This window comes from Neophocaena asiaeorientalis, unplaced genomic scaffold, assembly GCF_003031525.2.
Source record: "Neophocaena asiaeorientalis asiaeorientalis breed wild unplaced genomic scaffold, Neophocaena_asiaeorientalis_V1.1 scaffold447, whole genome shotgun sequence".
Taxonomy (NCBI): domain Eukaryota; kingdom Metazoa; phylum Chordata; class Mammalia; order Artiodactyla; family Phocoenidae; genus Neophocaena; species Neophocaena asiaeorientalis.
In genome coordinates this window covers 1389881-1402547 of record NW_020174372.1, presented here as the reverse complement: position 1 = coordinate 1402547, position 12667 = coordinate 1389881, and the positions used below count along the sequence as shown (strand labels likewise).

Sequence of the window (12667 nt, the reverse complement as noted above, 5' to 3'; positions counted from 1 at the left end):
TCCCACAGCCTCTGGGTCACTCAGATTTGGAGTCAGATAACATCCCTGTCCTTGTCAGCTCCACGTCAGAAGCACCTATCAGAAGGACAATGCTGAGTAGTCTTCGAGGTAAAGCAGGAATCTTAGACAAGTCATACTGAAGATGAACACGGGCGCTGGTGTTATATTACCCCAACCAGACACAACAGATGGAGCCAGGATGTGGACTGAACATAGATTGCCTCTATACGGAAAATACTGTACATGTGTACGTCCATGTGTGTTGTCTGTGTGTGTATGTGTTTGTGAGGTAAACCATTTCAGAGAAAGAAGAGTTGCTGATGAGAGACAGCAGGAATTACTGAATAAGGTAAGAAGTCCTCCTGCTGAAAAATGTGGGGTTGGATAAAAAGATTTCTAAGCCTCCAATTCTAAAATTCTTTGATTCTGTGGAGTAGAAGTGAATGTTCCATCAGCAAACTGAGATCCCCAAATTCCAAGGGTTTAGCTCACCTCTTCTGACTGGTTACCCTTTGGTGGGAACCACTTGCCAGAATATTAAACTTCCTGTTTCCTGTCTCCCCCAAAAGCCTTCTCCACAAGCACCCTGAAGACATGGCCTGTATTTAATTCATCTTTGTGATCCCAGCATAGTACCTGAAGCATATAGGGGGAAGTCCAATATGTTGAAAGACAGAACGGAAAAATTAGTAGGGATAATTTAAGTTTTATTTTTAAATAATGAACGCTTACATATTAGATGTTAATCAAAATCCTTGGTACCTAGATGTTACATGAATAGATTCCTCAACTAAAATACTTCTTTTCTAGTAACTACTATGATAAGTTTCCCAATACATAGCACAAAGGGGATTTTTATTGTTTGATTTTATTGTTTGATTGTCTATTATTCCTCCTTCCCTTGGAAGAACCAAGCAGCAACTCCTGCCCTATCTCTCAGATTCTCAGAGTATAAAAACAATCATTGAAAAATAGAATAATCTTGGCCATCTCTTTAATCAGGAACATTAGACAGGAACAAGACAATGATGTCTGCTCTCATCCCTTCTATTCAACATTGTACTGTCACTTCTAGCCAAGGCAATTAGGCAAGAAAAAAAAAGTATCATATTGGAAAGAGAGAAGTTAAACTATCTCCATTTTTAGATGATCTTGTATACAGAAAATCCTAATGAATTCAGTAAAAAACTATTAGAATCAATCAATGAGTTCAGCAAGGTTTCAGGATATGCCATCAAAACACAAGAATCAATTGTATTTCTATGTACTACAAACAGACAATCCAAGAATGAAATTGAGACAATTTCATTTACCCTGCCTCTGAAATAATAAAATGCTCAGCAATAAATTTAATTTAAGAAGTGCAAGACTTGGACACTGAAAACTATCAAACATCACTGAAAGAAATTAAAGAAGACCTAAATAACTGGAAAAACATCCTGTGTTCATGACTTGAAGACAATATTGTTAAAATGCAATAATCCTCAAATTGATCTCCAGATTCAATGTAATCCTTATCAAAATCCCCGCTGGCTTTTTTTCAAAAATTAACGAACTAGTCCTAAAATTTGCATGGACATATAAGAGACCCAGAATAGCCAAAGCAATCTTGGAAAAAAAAAAGAACAAAGTTGGAAGACTTAACACTCCAGAATTCAAAACTACTACAAAATAAAAACAATCAAGATTGTGTGGTAGTGGCATAAGGACAGATATATAGATCAATGGAATAGAATTCAGAGTACAGAAGTAATTGTATATCTTTATGGTCAAGTGATTTTTTGACAAGGGTGCTATGACAATCAATGGCAGAAAGAATACTCTTTTCAACAAATGGTGCCAGGACAACTGGACAGTTACATGCAAAAGAATAAACTTGGATCCCTAACTCACACCATATACAAAAATTAACTCAAAATAGATCAAATATCTAAATAGAAGAGCTAAACCTATACCCTTAGAAGTAAATCTTTGTGATTTTGGATTAGGCACTAGTTTCTTAGATATGACCCAAAAAGCACAACTTAAAAAAGAAAAAAATTAGATAAACAGGATGTTATCAAAATTAAAACTTTGATGTTTCAAAGGATATTAGCAAGGAAGTTAAAAGACAACCTACAGAATGAGAGAAAATATTTATAAATCATATATTGGATAAGGGTCTAGTACCCAGAATATATAAAGAACTCTTATTAATAAAATAAGACACATAACCCAATTAAAAATTGGCAAGGGATCTAAATAAACGTTTCTCCAAAGAAGATATACAAATGGCCAATAAGCACATGAAAGATAATCAATATCTTTAGTTAGCAGAAAATGTAAATACAAACCACAAAGAGCTACTACTTCATACCTACTAAGATGACTATAAGCAAAAAGATGGACAATAAAAAGTGTCAGTGAGGGGCTTCCCTGGTGGCGCAGTGGTTGAGAGTCCGCCTGCCGATGCAGGGGACGCAGGTTCGTGTCCCGGTCCAGGAAGATCACACATGCCGCAGAGCAGCTAGGCCCGTGAGCCATGGCTGCTGAGCCTGCGCATCCGGAGCCTGTGCTCCACAACAGGAGAGGCCACAGCAGTGAGAGGCTCGCATACCACAAAAAAAAAAAAAGTGTCAGTGAGGATGTAGAGAAACTGGAACCCTCACACATTGCTGGTGGGAATGTAAAATTGCACAGCTGCTTTGGATATAGTTTGGAAGTTCCTCAAAAAGTTAAACATAGACTTACCATATGATCCAGCAATTCCACCCCAGGTATATACCCCAAAGAAATTAAAACATATGTCCACACAAAAATTTATACATGTATGTTCATAGAAGCATTATTTGTAATAGTCAAAAAGTGAAAATAACCCAAATTTCCATCAAGATGAATAGATATACAGAATATGGTATATCCATATAATAAGGATACTTTTCAGCCATAAAAAGGAATGAAGTACTGGTTTCTGAACCTTAAATCTTGAAAACATTATGCTAAAGAAGCTAGACACAAAAGGCTGCATACTGAATGATTCCATTTATATGAAATGTCCAGAATAGGCAAACCCATACAATAGGGAGCAGATTAGCGATCGTCAGGGGATGAGGGAAGGAGGAAATGGGGAGTGACTGTCAATGGTATGAGTGTCTTTGTAGAGTCATGAAAACATTCTGGAATTAGTGATGATGGTTGCACAACTTTGTGAACATACTAAGAACCACTGGATTGTACACTTTAAAAGGGTGAATTTTATGGCACATGTATTTATCTCAATTAATTAACAGTAATAATGGTGAGATACTTTCATATATTTTCATGCTGGTAAGAATATTCACTAGTAGAACTTCTTGAAAGAGAAGTCTGGAAAATGGTATCAAATTTTACCTGATAAATCAAATTATAAGAATTTACCCTCTATAAATAATGTCACAACTTTAGCTCTAAAGATTATCTGCAATATTATTTATAATACCAAATTATTGGGAATAGCCTGAAGGCACAACAGAGATTTTGTTAAACCATTTATGGTACATCCATTCAGTTTAATACGTCACCTATTAAAATTATGTTTACGATATGCTGTTAACCAGAAAAAGGAGGATACAAAATACAATAGGCAGTATGATCCTACTTTTGTTTTTTTAAACTATATATGTATGTATTCATGCCTCCATGTTATAGAAATAATAGAACTAGGCAGCCCAACACTATAGCCACTAGCCAAGGTGGATATTTAAATTTAAATTAATAAGAATTAACCAAAATTAAGAATTCCGTTCCTCAGTTACACTAGCCACATCAAGTGCTCAGTAAACACAGGAAGACAGTGGCTACTGTACTGGACAGCACAGAACATTCCCATCATGGTGAAAGTTCTACTGAAATGAGCTGAAACAGGAGAACACACACTAAGAGGGCTTATCGGTGTTTTTAATTTTCTTCTCTTTATGTTTATTTCTCACTTTTCCTGTAATAAATATAAATGTTTATAATAGAAGAATATTTTTATTTTTTAAAGATTCAAAGTAAACTGAAACAGGGGAGAAGGGATCTGGAAAAACACTCACTGGGTGCAGGTATCGCCCAGCACAAATGCAGGGAGTCCCTCTGATCTGGGCAGCAAAGGGGCTGGTCCTCCCCTGCTGAGACAACACCTCTGCACCCACAGGGCAGGGGCAGCTTCACAGACCGTTGTGTGATGGATGGATTACCAGAGTGATGGAACAGCTGTTTCTGCTCATTTTGTCCAGATATAGAGTTGCTTTCTGGGGAAGAGGATGTGCAACCTCCTCAAGTGGCCACAGCCTGAAGTCCTTCCTGCTGATAGAGATTCTGAACAATAATCACTTTGGAACTGCAAGAGGCTTGGGGAAGAGGCACTCTCAAACTTTAGGCGATTAGCTCATACTTTCTGGAGGACAGCATGGAAATATATATCTAAAGCCTTAAAAATATTACAGCCCTTTAAGCAACTGTGTCACTTCTTGAAACTCTATTCTAAGGAAATAATCGAGGATGTGCTCGGAGATTTAGCTACAAGAATGTACATGACAGAGTTGTTTACAGGGGCAGAAGGCTGAATTCAACCTAAAAGTACAAGATATGGCTTCATGGTGGAATATTATACTAGCCATTAAAAAATAATGCTGTGCAGGAATATTTAATGACATGGAAAATGTTTATAAAGGTTAAGGGTTTTTTTTTAAGTTTTAATACAGTGTGACAAGTACCAAGAAAAAGTATATACACACATATGCTTAGAAGAAGTGAAAATGATTAAAACATAAACAGTGTCACCTACTATGTGGCAGGAAAATAGCTGATGCAGGAGGTAATCTATTATTTTCCACCTTTTCTATAATGAACATGTATCACTGTGGTAATAAGAAAAAAATAAAAGTTACTGTTTTTAAAAAAATGAAATCATATTGATTTAAGACAGGAAATCTCTGTCCTTAGAACTAGAAACAAAATTATCATGATAGTTGAGGATTTTTACAGTTGGCTCCAGGCTTCCTGGCTGCAAAGGCACAAAGAAATATAAAGACTTATACAGGTTTCCACTGTTTGATTTATCAGTTCTTCCCAGAAGATAAACTACCATCCTGGCACTAGATTCTAAGAGAAATGTATGATGTACTTTTCTCGATAACACTAATACCTACCCTGTAGAGCAAGACATCGGGGGATTACTCACAGCCCTTATCTTTGTTCTAACTACTCTTGTAGCTGCTTAAGAGCTGTGGTCCCCATATCTCACTGAGGGACAAATACCACACACACAGTGCCTGGTATTTTTTTCATAATGTACTTCCATCCCTATTTTCCTACCATAGCAAAACAGCCCCCAGATGAATGGGATGGTTTCAGTAAGACACCAATGATACAATATCTGATTTTTATGCAATATTTTGATGGTGTCACTGTTTCACAAGAATACTCAGAAGACTGTCTCACAGATGCAGTGGATCTTGAGGAGTGGTAGATGTGACATACTTTGAGAATGTAAGTTTCTTAATAATACATCTTTTAAGAGCCCTCTAAGAAGAGAAAGTAGAAATTCTAAATAATACATCTTTTAAGAGCCCTCTAAGAAAAGAAAGTAGAAAAAATTAAGTCAATGGCTATGAATGGTTGCTCTGAAAGTTGATGGAAGCCACAAAGAGGCAGAGGTAAACTAACAGCCCTGAGGTGGCCCCTGGCAAGCTGAACCCTCACCATGACAAGAAGTCACTTCCAAACTAAATCTGTCAGAGTCAGAGTCCCTGAAGACTCAGACATTGGGGACGGGGGTGAGGAAAACCGAGCCTATTACCTTCGGTTAATGTCTATCCTTCCTACAGAAACAATTTAAATTATATTTCCCTCTGTATCTTACCTACAGTTTCTCTCAGATCGAAGCCACTCCTAGAGAGAGCAAAGACTTTGTAGAACTTGGGAGACTATTAAAATAGCATTCTTCTCCTTCCAAGTCCTCTCCACCCCTAAATACCTTCCATTCCTTACGTCTGATGCTTATCTTCAAGGCCGAAATCAAGTCTTTCCTGACAAGCTGTGTGACCTTTGTTTCATCTCTGACCTCTAAGAACACATTCCCACTACACAACTCACTGACACTCATCTTGCATGCATGTGTCCCCAACCAGGCCGTAGGCTGTGAAATACTGGGCGTCTCACCCAGCACCGGCCACAGTGTCTTGTGCATGAGTACCAAGGTGACAAGTTCATCTAAATTCCCAGGTTGTCCACTGCCCCCTTGGTAAGTTATAGGTAAGGTTGGTAGCACAACTGTTAGCAAAGCAACGGTGATAAAAGTCCAAAGTTTCTTGACTGGGAACACATTTTCTAAGGTTAGTTTAACAAATTAAATTTTTTGTGCTGTTCACAATGGAGAAAAAGAAGGAAATATTCTTCTTGACGTCTAAGGAGTTCAGTCTCTTGGAAACTGAAGATGCATATGTAGCTAATTAGAATAACATGTTATTAATATGAAAAAAGGGAGAGGACACATAAAAACTGCAAAGAAAAGCCATCAACTATGTTCCTCAAGAGATGGCTTCAGTTTACATCCCACTGAATTTGGGCCACAGGACTAGAAATGATGTCTAGCAAAAGACAAGAGACCTCCCTCTACTCTGAACTGACCTGCCACTTGCAGAGCCCTGGCCTCTGAACTAGGCCGTTCATTTGCAGAAGACTCCACACACTGAAGCCCACCTAGTGCATGACTCTGGCCAGGGCAGTGAGGAAGCTGAACCACAGCCAAAGGAAGCAGCGTTACCCCAGGCACAAGAAAACTCTGAGGAGCCAGGAGAGCTGTCCTGACACCTTTGAAAGCTTGCCTAGGGGAAGATGGGCTGGATAAGCATTTTTCATACTGCAAAGAGCCACCCATAGGTGGGTCATGAAACCAATCTAGAGGTAGAAGACTAACAGTAAGTGCTGTTTCATAAAATGCTCGTCATGCAAATGAGTGCGTGTGTGTATGTGCACAGGCATGCACACTGGGGCATGCAAACGGATTTTTTTCAAAACAGTTTGCAAGGCTGTGAATTAGACAAATTATTTGGTAGCTTATAGAAGGACAAATTTCAATTCAATTGAAGGAAAACACCTCAAACAAGTGAAACTGTCTCACAATGGGGTTTATTATTGTGAATGGCAGACAGCTTCCAGCCCCTGAAAGACCCCAAGCAGCACCAAAGCCGTAGATTGTCAAGGAGGATATTCACATTAGTGGAAAGTTAAATAGGAAGAACTCCAAGTTTCCTCCCCATTCTATGAGACTGTCGGTCTAGATCACAGGCACTTAACTGCCACTGAAAGAACAATTAGGAGGGAAACAACTCCACAGAGTTACAGGGGTGAATGTATACAGCCTGAAATTTCATTTGGTCGTTTATCCTGGAACAGCACCTCTGTGAAAGGAAAAGTTATAAGTGATACTTAGCCTAAGGGTTCTCAACCTAGGGATACATCAGAATCATCTGCGGAACCTGTAGAAGATACCCACGCCTGGATCCCAACATATATCAATTAAAACACTGGGGCCCAACACTTGTATTTTATTTCTGTTTCCCAGGTAAGAATTGCAAACCCCTGATTTATATGTATAAAATGTAAAAAATGACATTTTATAAAGCATATAGGGAAGGAAAATAGCTCCAGGATTTTACATGAATATAATAAAAAGAAAGAGCTGGAAAACATCAAATCATGGCTTTTGAATTCTGCTCAGGGTGTAGAGAGCTGAAAAGAGCATCACTCCCATGCTTACAGATAAAAAGTCAGATCAACTACAAGTTCATATCTTTCTTGAATCCATTAGACAGCTGAGGTCTCAGTGGAACAAACTAGCCCAGAACCTGAGGAGAACCAGGCATCTGTAGGAAGAGACAAGACATGAGCACTTGTTTACCTGAGGTAGATGCACTTGGACACTGGCTAACAAGCATCAAGTAACAAATAACAATGGAACACTGCTGGGAGAGTTGAAAGAGCATGGAGACCGACCACTCTGAGCCACAGTGCAGAAGGAAGACCGAAGGCTGACACTGAAACAATGAGAAAAGCCCTTCAGCAAACCAGCCCCAACTCTAAACTCAAGGTGTCACTAGAGGAATCTGAGTCTGTGGTGCCCTGAGGATAGGCTCACCAACAACACACCTCAAATCCAGTCAACTCCTGACCAGAATGATCAATTCCCCACACTAAAGGGCTAGCAGAAATAGAAAGGCATTCCATTTCCAGGAATAAAATCTATTTATCTCAGCCTCTAATGGCCTGCACAAGAGGTCCACATCCTGACAAAACATTACAGGGTGTACAAAAAGAAAAACAACACTGCCAAAAGACACAGCCATTAACAGAACCAGACTCAGATATGACACATATGGGGAAGTTATCAGACACAGAATTTAAAATAACCGTAATTAATGGTAAAAGTCCCTAATAGAAAGGGTGGGCAACATGAAAGATCAAATGCATATTTTTAAACAGATAGAAACTATAAGAAAGAATCAAATGGAAATGCTGGAAAGGCTAAACACAATAACAGAAATGAAAAATGCTCTCAACAGGCATTCTTCAGTAGAGGTGACACATCCAAGGAAAGAATCAGTGAATTGAAAACAGGTCAACAGAGATCCCCAACTAAAATAAGGAGAAACAAAAAGAGGAATGAAGCAAAACCAAAGTGTCCAATAGCCGTGGAATAATACCAGAAGTCCTAACCTAGGTGTAGTTGAAATTTCAGAAGGAGAAAAGAAAGAGAATAGGGCAAAAGAAATATTTGAAGAAATAACTGCTAAGAATTTTCTAAAATTAATGACATATACCAAACCACAGAACCAAAAACTCAAGAATGCTAGAGGATAAAAACTAAGCATGTGCGCGCGTGTGCACGCACACACACACACAGAGGCTTATCAGAGGCTGCAAATCAAAGACAAAAAGAAAATCTTGGGGGGCTGCGGCCCGGCTGCAGGAAGAGGAGGCCGCCTAGGCATCAGTGCTGTGCACTCAGCTGCAATGAGCTCGGCACCAGGGCTCCGTGGGGCTCGCGGCGCAGGTGAGCAAAACATGACAGAAACAGATGCCTTCCCTATGAGAAGGGTAAAAACGCAACCGAAACGCAAAAAAAGATTTGTGCAGTGTATGGAGAAGGTGCTGTGGCTGATCAAACGTGTCAAAAGTGGTTTGCAAAACTTCACGCTGGAGACTGCTCACTGAACAATGCTCCATGGCCATGGAGACCAGCTGAAGTTGAGAGAGATCAAATCAAGACATTAACTGAGGACAATCAACATTATACCACGCAGGCGATAGCTGACATACTCAAAATGTCCAAATAAAGCGCTGAATATCATCTACACCAACTTGGTTAATGTTAATCACTTTGACGTTTGGGTTCCACATAAGTGAAAAAAACCTTCTTGACCATATTTCCACATGTGATTCTTTACGTAATGAAAACATTCCATTTTTAAAACAAATTGTGACGGGAGATGAAAAGTGGATACTGTACAATAATGTGGAACAGAAGAGATTGTGGGGCAAGCAAAAGGGACCACCACTAACCACACCAAAGGCCGGTCTTCATCCAAAGAAGGTGATGTTGTGTATATGGTGGGATTGGAAGGGAGTCCTCTATTATGAGCTCCTTCTGGAAAATGAAACGATTCATTCCAACAAGTACTGCTCCCAATTAGACCAACTGAAAGCAGCACTCGACGAAAAGTGTCCGGAATTAGTCAACAGAAAACGCATAATCTTGCATCAGGATAATGCAAGACTGCACGTTTCTTTGATGACCAGGCAAAAACTGTTACAGCTTGGCTGGGAAGTTCTGATTCGTCTGCCGTATTCACCAGACATTGCACCTTCGGATTTCCATTTATTTCGGTCTTTACAAAATTCTCTTAATGGAAAAAATGTCAATTTCCTGGAAGACTGTAAAAGGCACCTGGAACAGTTCTTTGCTCAAAAAGATAAAAAGTTTTGGGAAGATGGAATTGAAGTAGCCTGAAAAATGGCAGAAGGTAATGGAACAAAATGGTGAACACGTTGTTCAATAAAGTTCTTGGTGAAAATGGAAAATGTGTCTTTTTACTTAAATTGCAAAAGAACTTTTTGGCCAACCCAATATTTCAGGACTTTCCTTGCCAGTATGGCTGGGAGGCTTTCCTGGGGCACACCAGTGGTCTGTCTGCCTGGAAGAGGAGGAGGATGCAGCAGACCTCTATCTACTCTATATGTTGACCTTGGGCTTGGAGGAGCTCATTATTTAATATGGCTTAAGTGATTGTTTTTTAAACTTTTCATAAACAGAGAAGTGTTTGATATGGCAGAAACGTACAAAAGGGACCACAAGAGAAGAGGAATTGCTTTAATCTTCAATCATGAGAGGATCTTCTGGCACTTAACCCTGCCACACAAGCAGGGCACCAGCACCGACAGAGACAATCTTAAGCCCAGGTTTTCAGATCTAGGATTTGAAGTGAAATGCTTTGATGATCTTAAAGCAGAAGAACTACTGCTCAGAATCCACAAGGCGTCAACCGCTAGCCACGCAGACGCCGATTACTTTCTGTGTGTTTTCCTGAGTCATGGTGAAGGCAACCACATCTATGCATATGATGCCAAAACTGAAATTCAGACACTGACTGGCTTGTTCAAAGGAGACAAGTGTCAGAGCCTGGTTGGAAGACCCAAGATATTTAACATTCAGGCATGTCGGGGAAACCAGCGCGATGTGCCAGTCATCCCTTTGGATGTAGTGGATCATCAGACAGACAAGCTGGACGTCAACCTAACCAGGTGGATTCAGCCTCAGTTTATACACTTCCTGCTGGAGCAGACTTTGTCATGTGTTACTTTGTGGCAGAAGGTTATTATTTTCATCGGTAAACTGTGACTGGCTCATGATACATTCAAGATTTATGCGAGATGCTGGGAAAATTCAACTCCTCCTTAGAATTCACAGAACTCCTCACGCTGGTGAACAGGCAAGTTTCTCAGTGCCTAGTGGATATCTGCAGAGACCCAAGTGCAGTTGGAAAGAAGCAGGTGCCCTGCTTTGCCTCAATGCTAACTAAAAAGCTGCATTTCTTTCCAAAATCTAAAAGGTGCTATTTTGTTTTATGTATCTGTATTTTTATATAAAGAAGTATCACTAAATACTTAAATTGAAGCAATTTAAATGGTACAGCAATTTTAAATGTTTGAGAGAACTTAAAAACATAGTTCATATTGGACATGGTGAAGGGGTTTTGTATATGTAGAAATGAAATCCTCAGGAAATTCCTATAAATAAAAATCCACAAGCATTTGTAATACTTGACTTTTGTAGTAAATTGCAAGGTTACTCAAAATATCTGACTGATTTAACTTGTATTTTGTGACATTTTATAAAACTTTATAATGTTTTTAAAAGTTTTTGAAAGCTAAAAAAAAAAGAAAGAAAGTCTCAAACCTAGTGGGAAAAAATGAAACATTAAATACAAAGGAACGAAGATAAAAATTTCAGAAGACACCTTGTCAGAAGGCATGCAAGTAAGACAATGAAGGGCAACAGCTTCGACATACTGAAAGAAATAAACTGTCAACACAGAATTCTATACTTAGTGAAAATATCCTTCAGAAATGAAGGAGAAATAACTGCAATAGGCAAACAAAAACTGAAAAAATTCATTACCAAAAGACCTACGCTACAAGAAATACTACATGAGGTTTTATAGTCAGAAGGAATATGATGCCAGACAGAAATCTGGATCTACACAAATGGAAAGTGTTAGAAATGGAACAAATGAATGTCAAATATAATTCTTCTTTTTCTGATATTTAATTGCTATAAAAGGTAACTGAATGTTTAAAGAAAATCAGCAAACTATGGCCTGCAAACCAAATGCAGCCCGCAGTCTGTTTTTGTATGACCTGTGAGCTAAGGATGGTTTTTATATTCTTAAAGTGTTGTTTCAGAAAAAAAAGAATATGCAGCAGAGACCATATGTGGCCTCAGAGCAAAATATTTACTTTCTGGGCCTCTACAAAAAAAAGGTTTGCTGACCCTTGGTCTAAAACAAAAACAGTAACAATATTTTATTTACAGCATATGTAGAAAAAAAATAACAATAACACAAAGAATGGAAGAGAAGGGTTGGAAATATACTGCTGAAAGTTCCTTAGACTACACATGAAATGGTGTAATATTACTTGAAAGTAGACTCTGATTAATTAAAGATATATAGATATAAATAAACACTCTAGGGGAATCACTAAAAATGTTAAAGAAGCATAAATAAGAAGTGGAGATAAAAGGGAATCAAGAAATGCTCAGGTAATAGGGAAAAATGGAACAGAGGGAAAATAACTAGCAAGATGGTAGCTTTTAATTAAGCCATATTAACACCACAGTAAATGTGAATGGTCTAATACACCAGTTAAAAGACAGATATTGTTAGATTGATTTTAAAAGTAAGACCCACACATCCCTGGTGGTGCAGTGGTTGAGAGTCTGCCTGCCGATGCAGGGGACACGGGTTCGTGCCCCAGTCCGGGAAGGTCCCACATGCCACAGAGCGGCTGGGCCTGTGAGCCATGGCCGCTGAGCCTGCGCATCCGGAGCCTGTGCTCTGCAACGGGAGAGGCCACAACAGTGAGAGGCCCGTGTACCGCAAAAAAA

The 12667-nt window shown here is 39.0% G+C and overlaps 1 pseudogene; it reads left to right on the top strand.

Moving 5' to 3' along the window:
• The first annotated feature begins 9015 nt into the window (after nt 1-9015).
• LOC112407090 (caspase-6-like) overlaps nt 9016-12667 on the top strand; it is an 18043-nt pseudogene continuing 14391 nt past the window's right edge.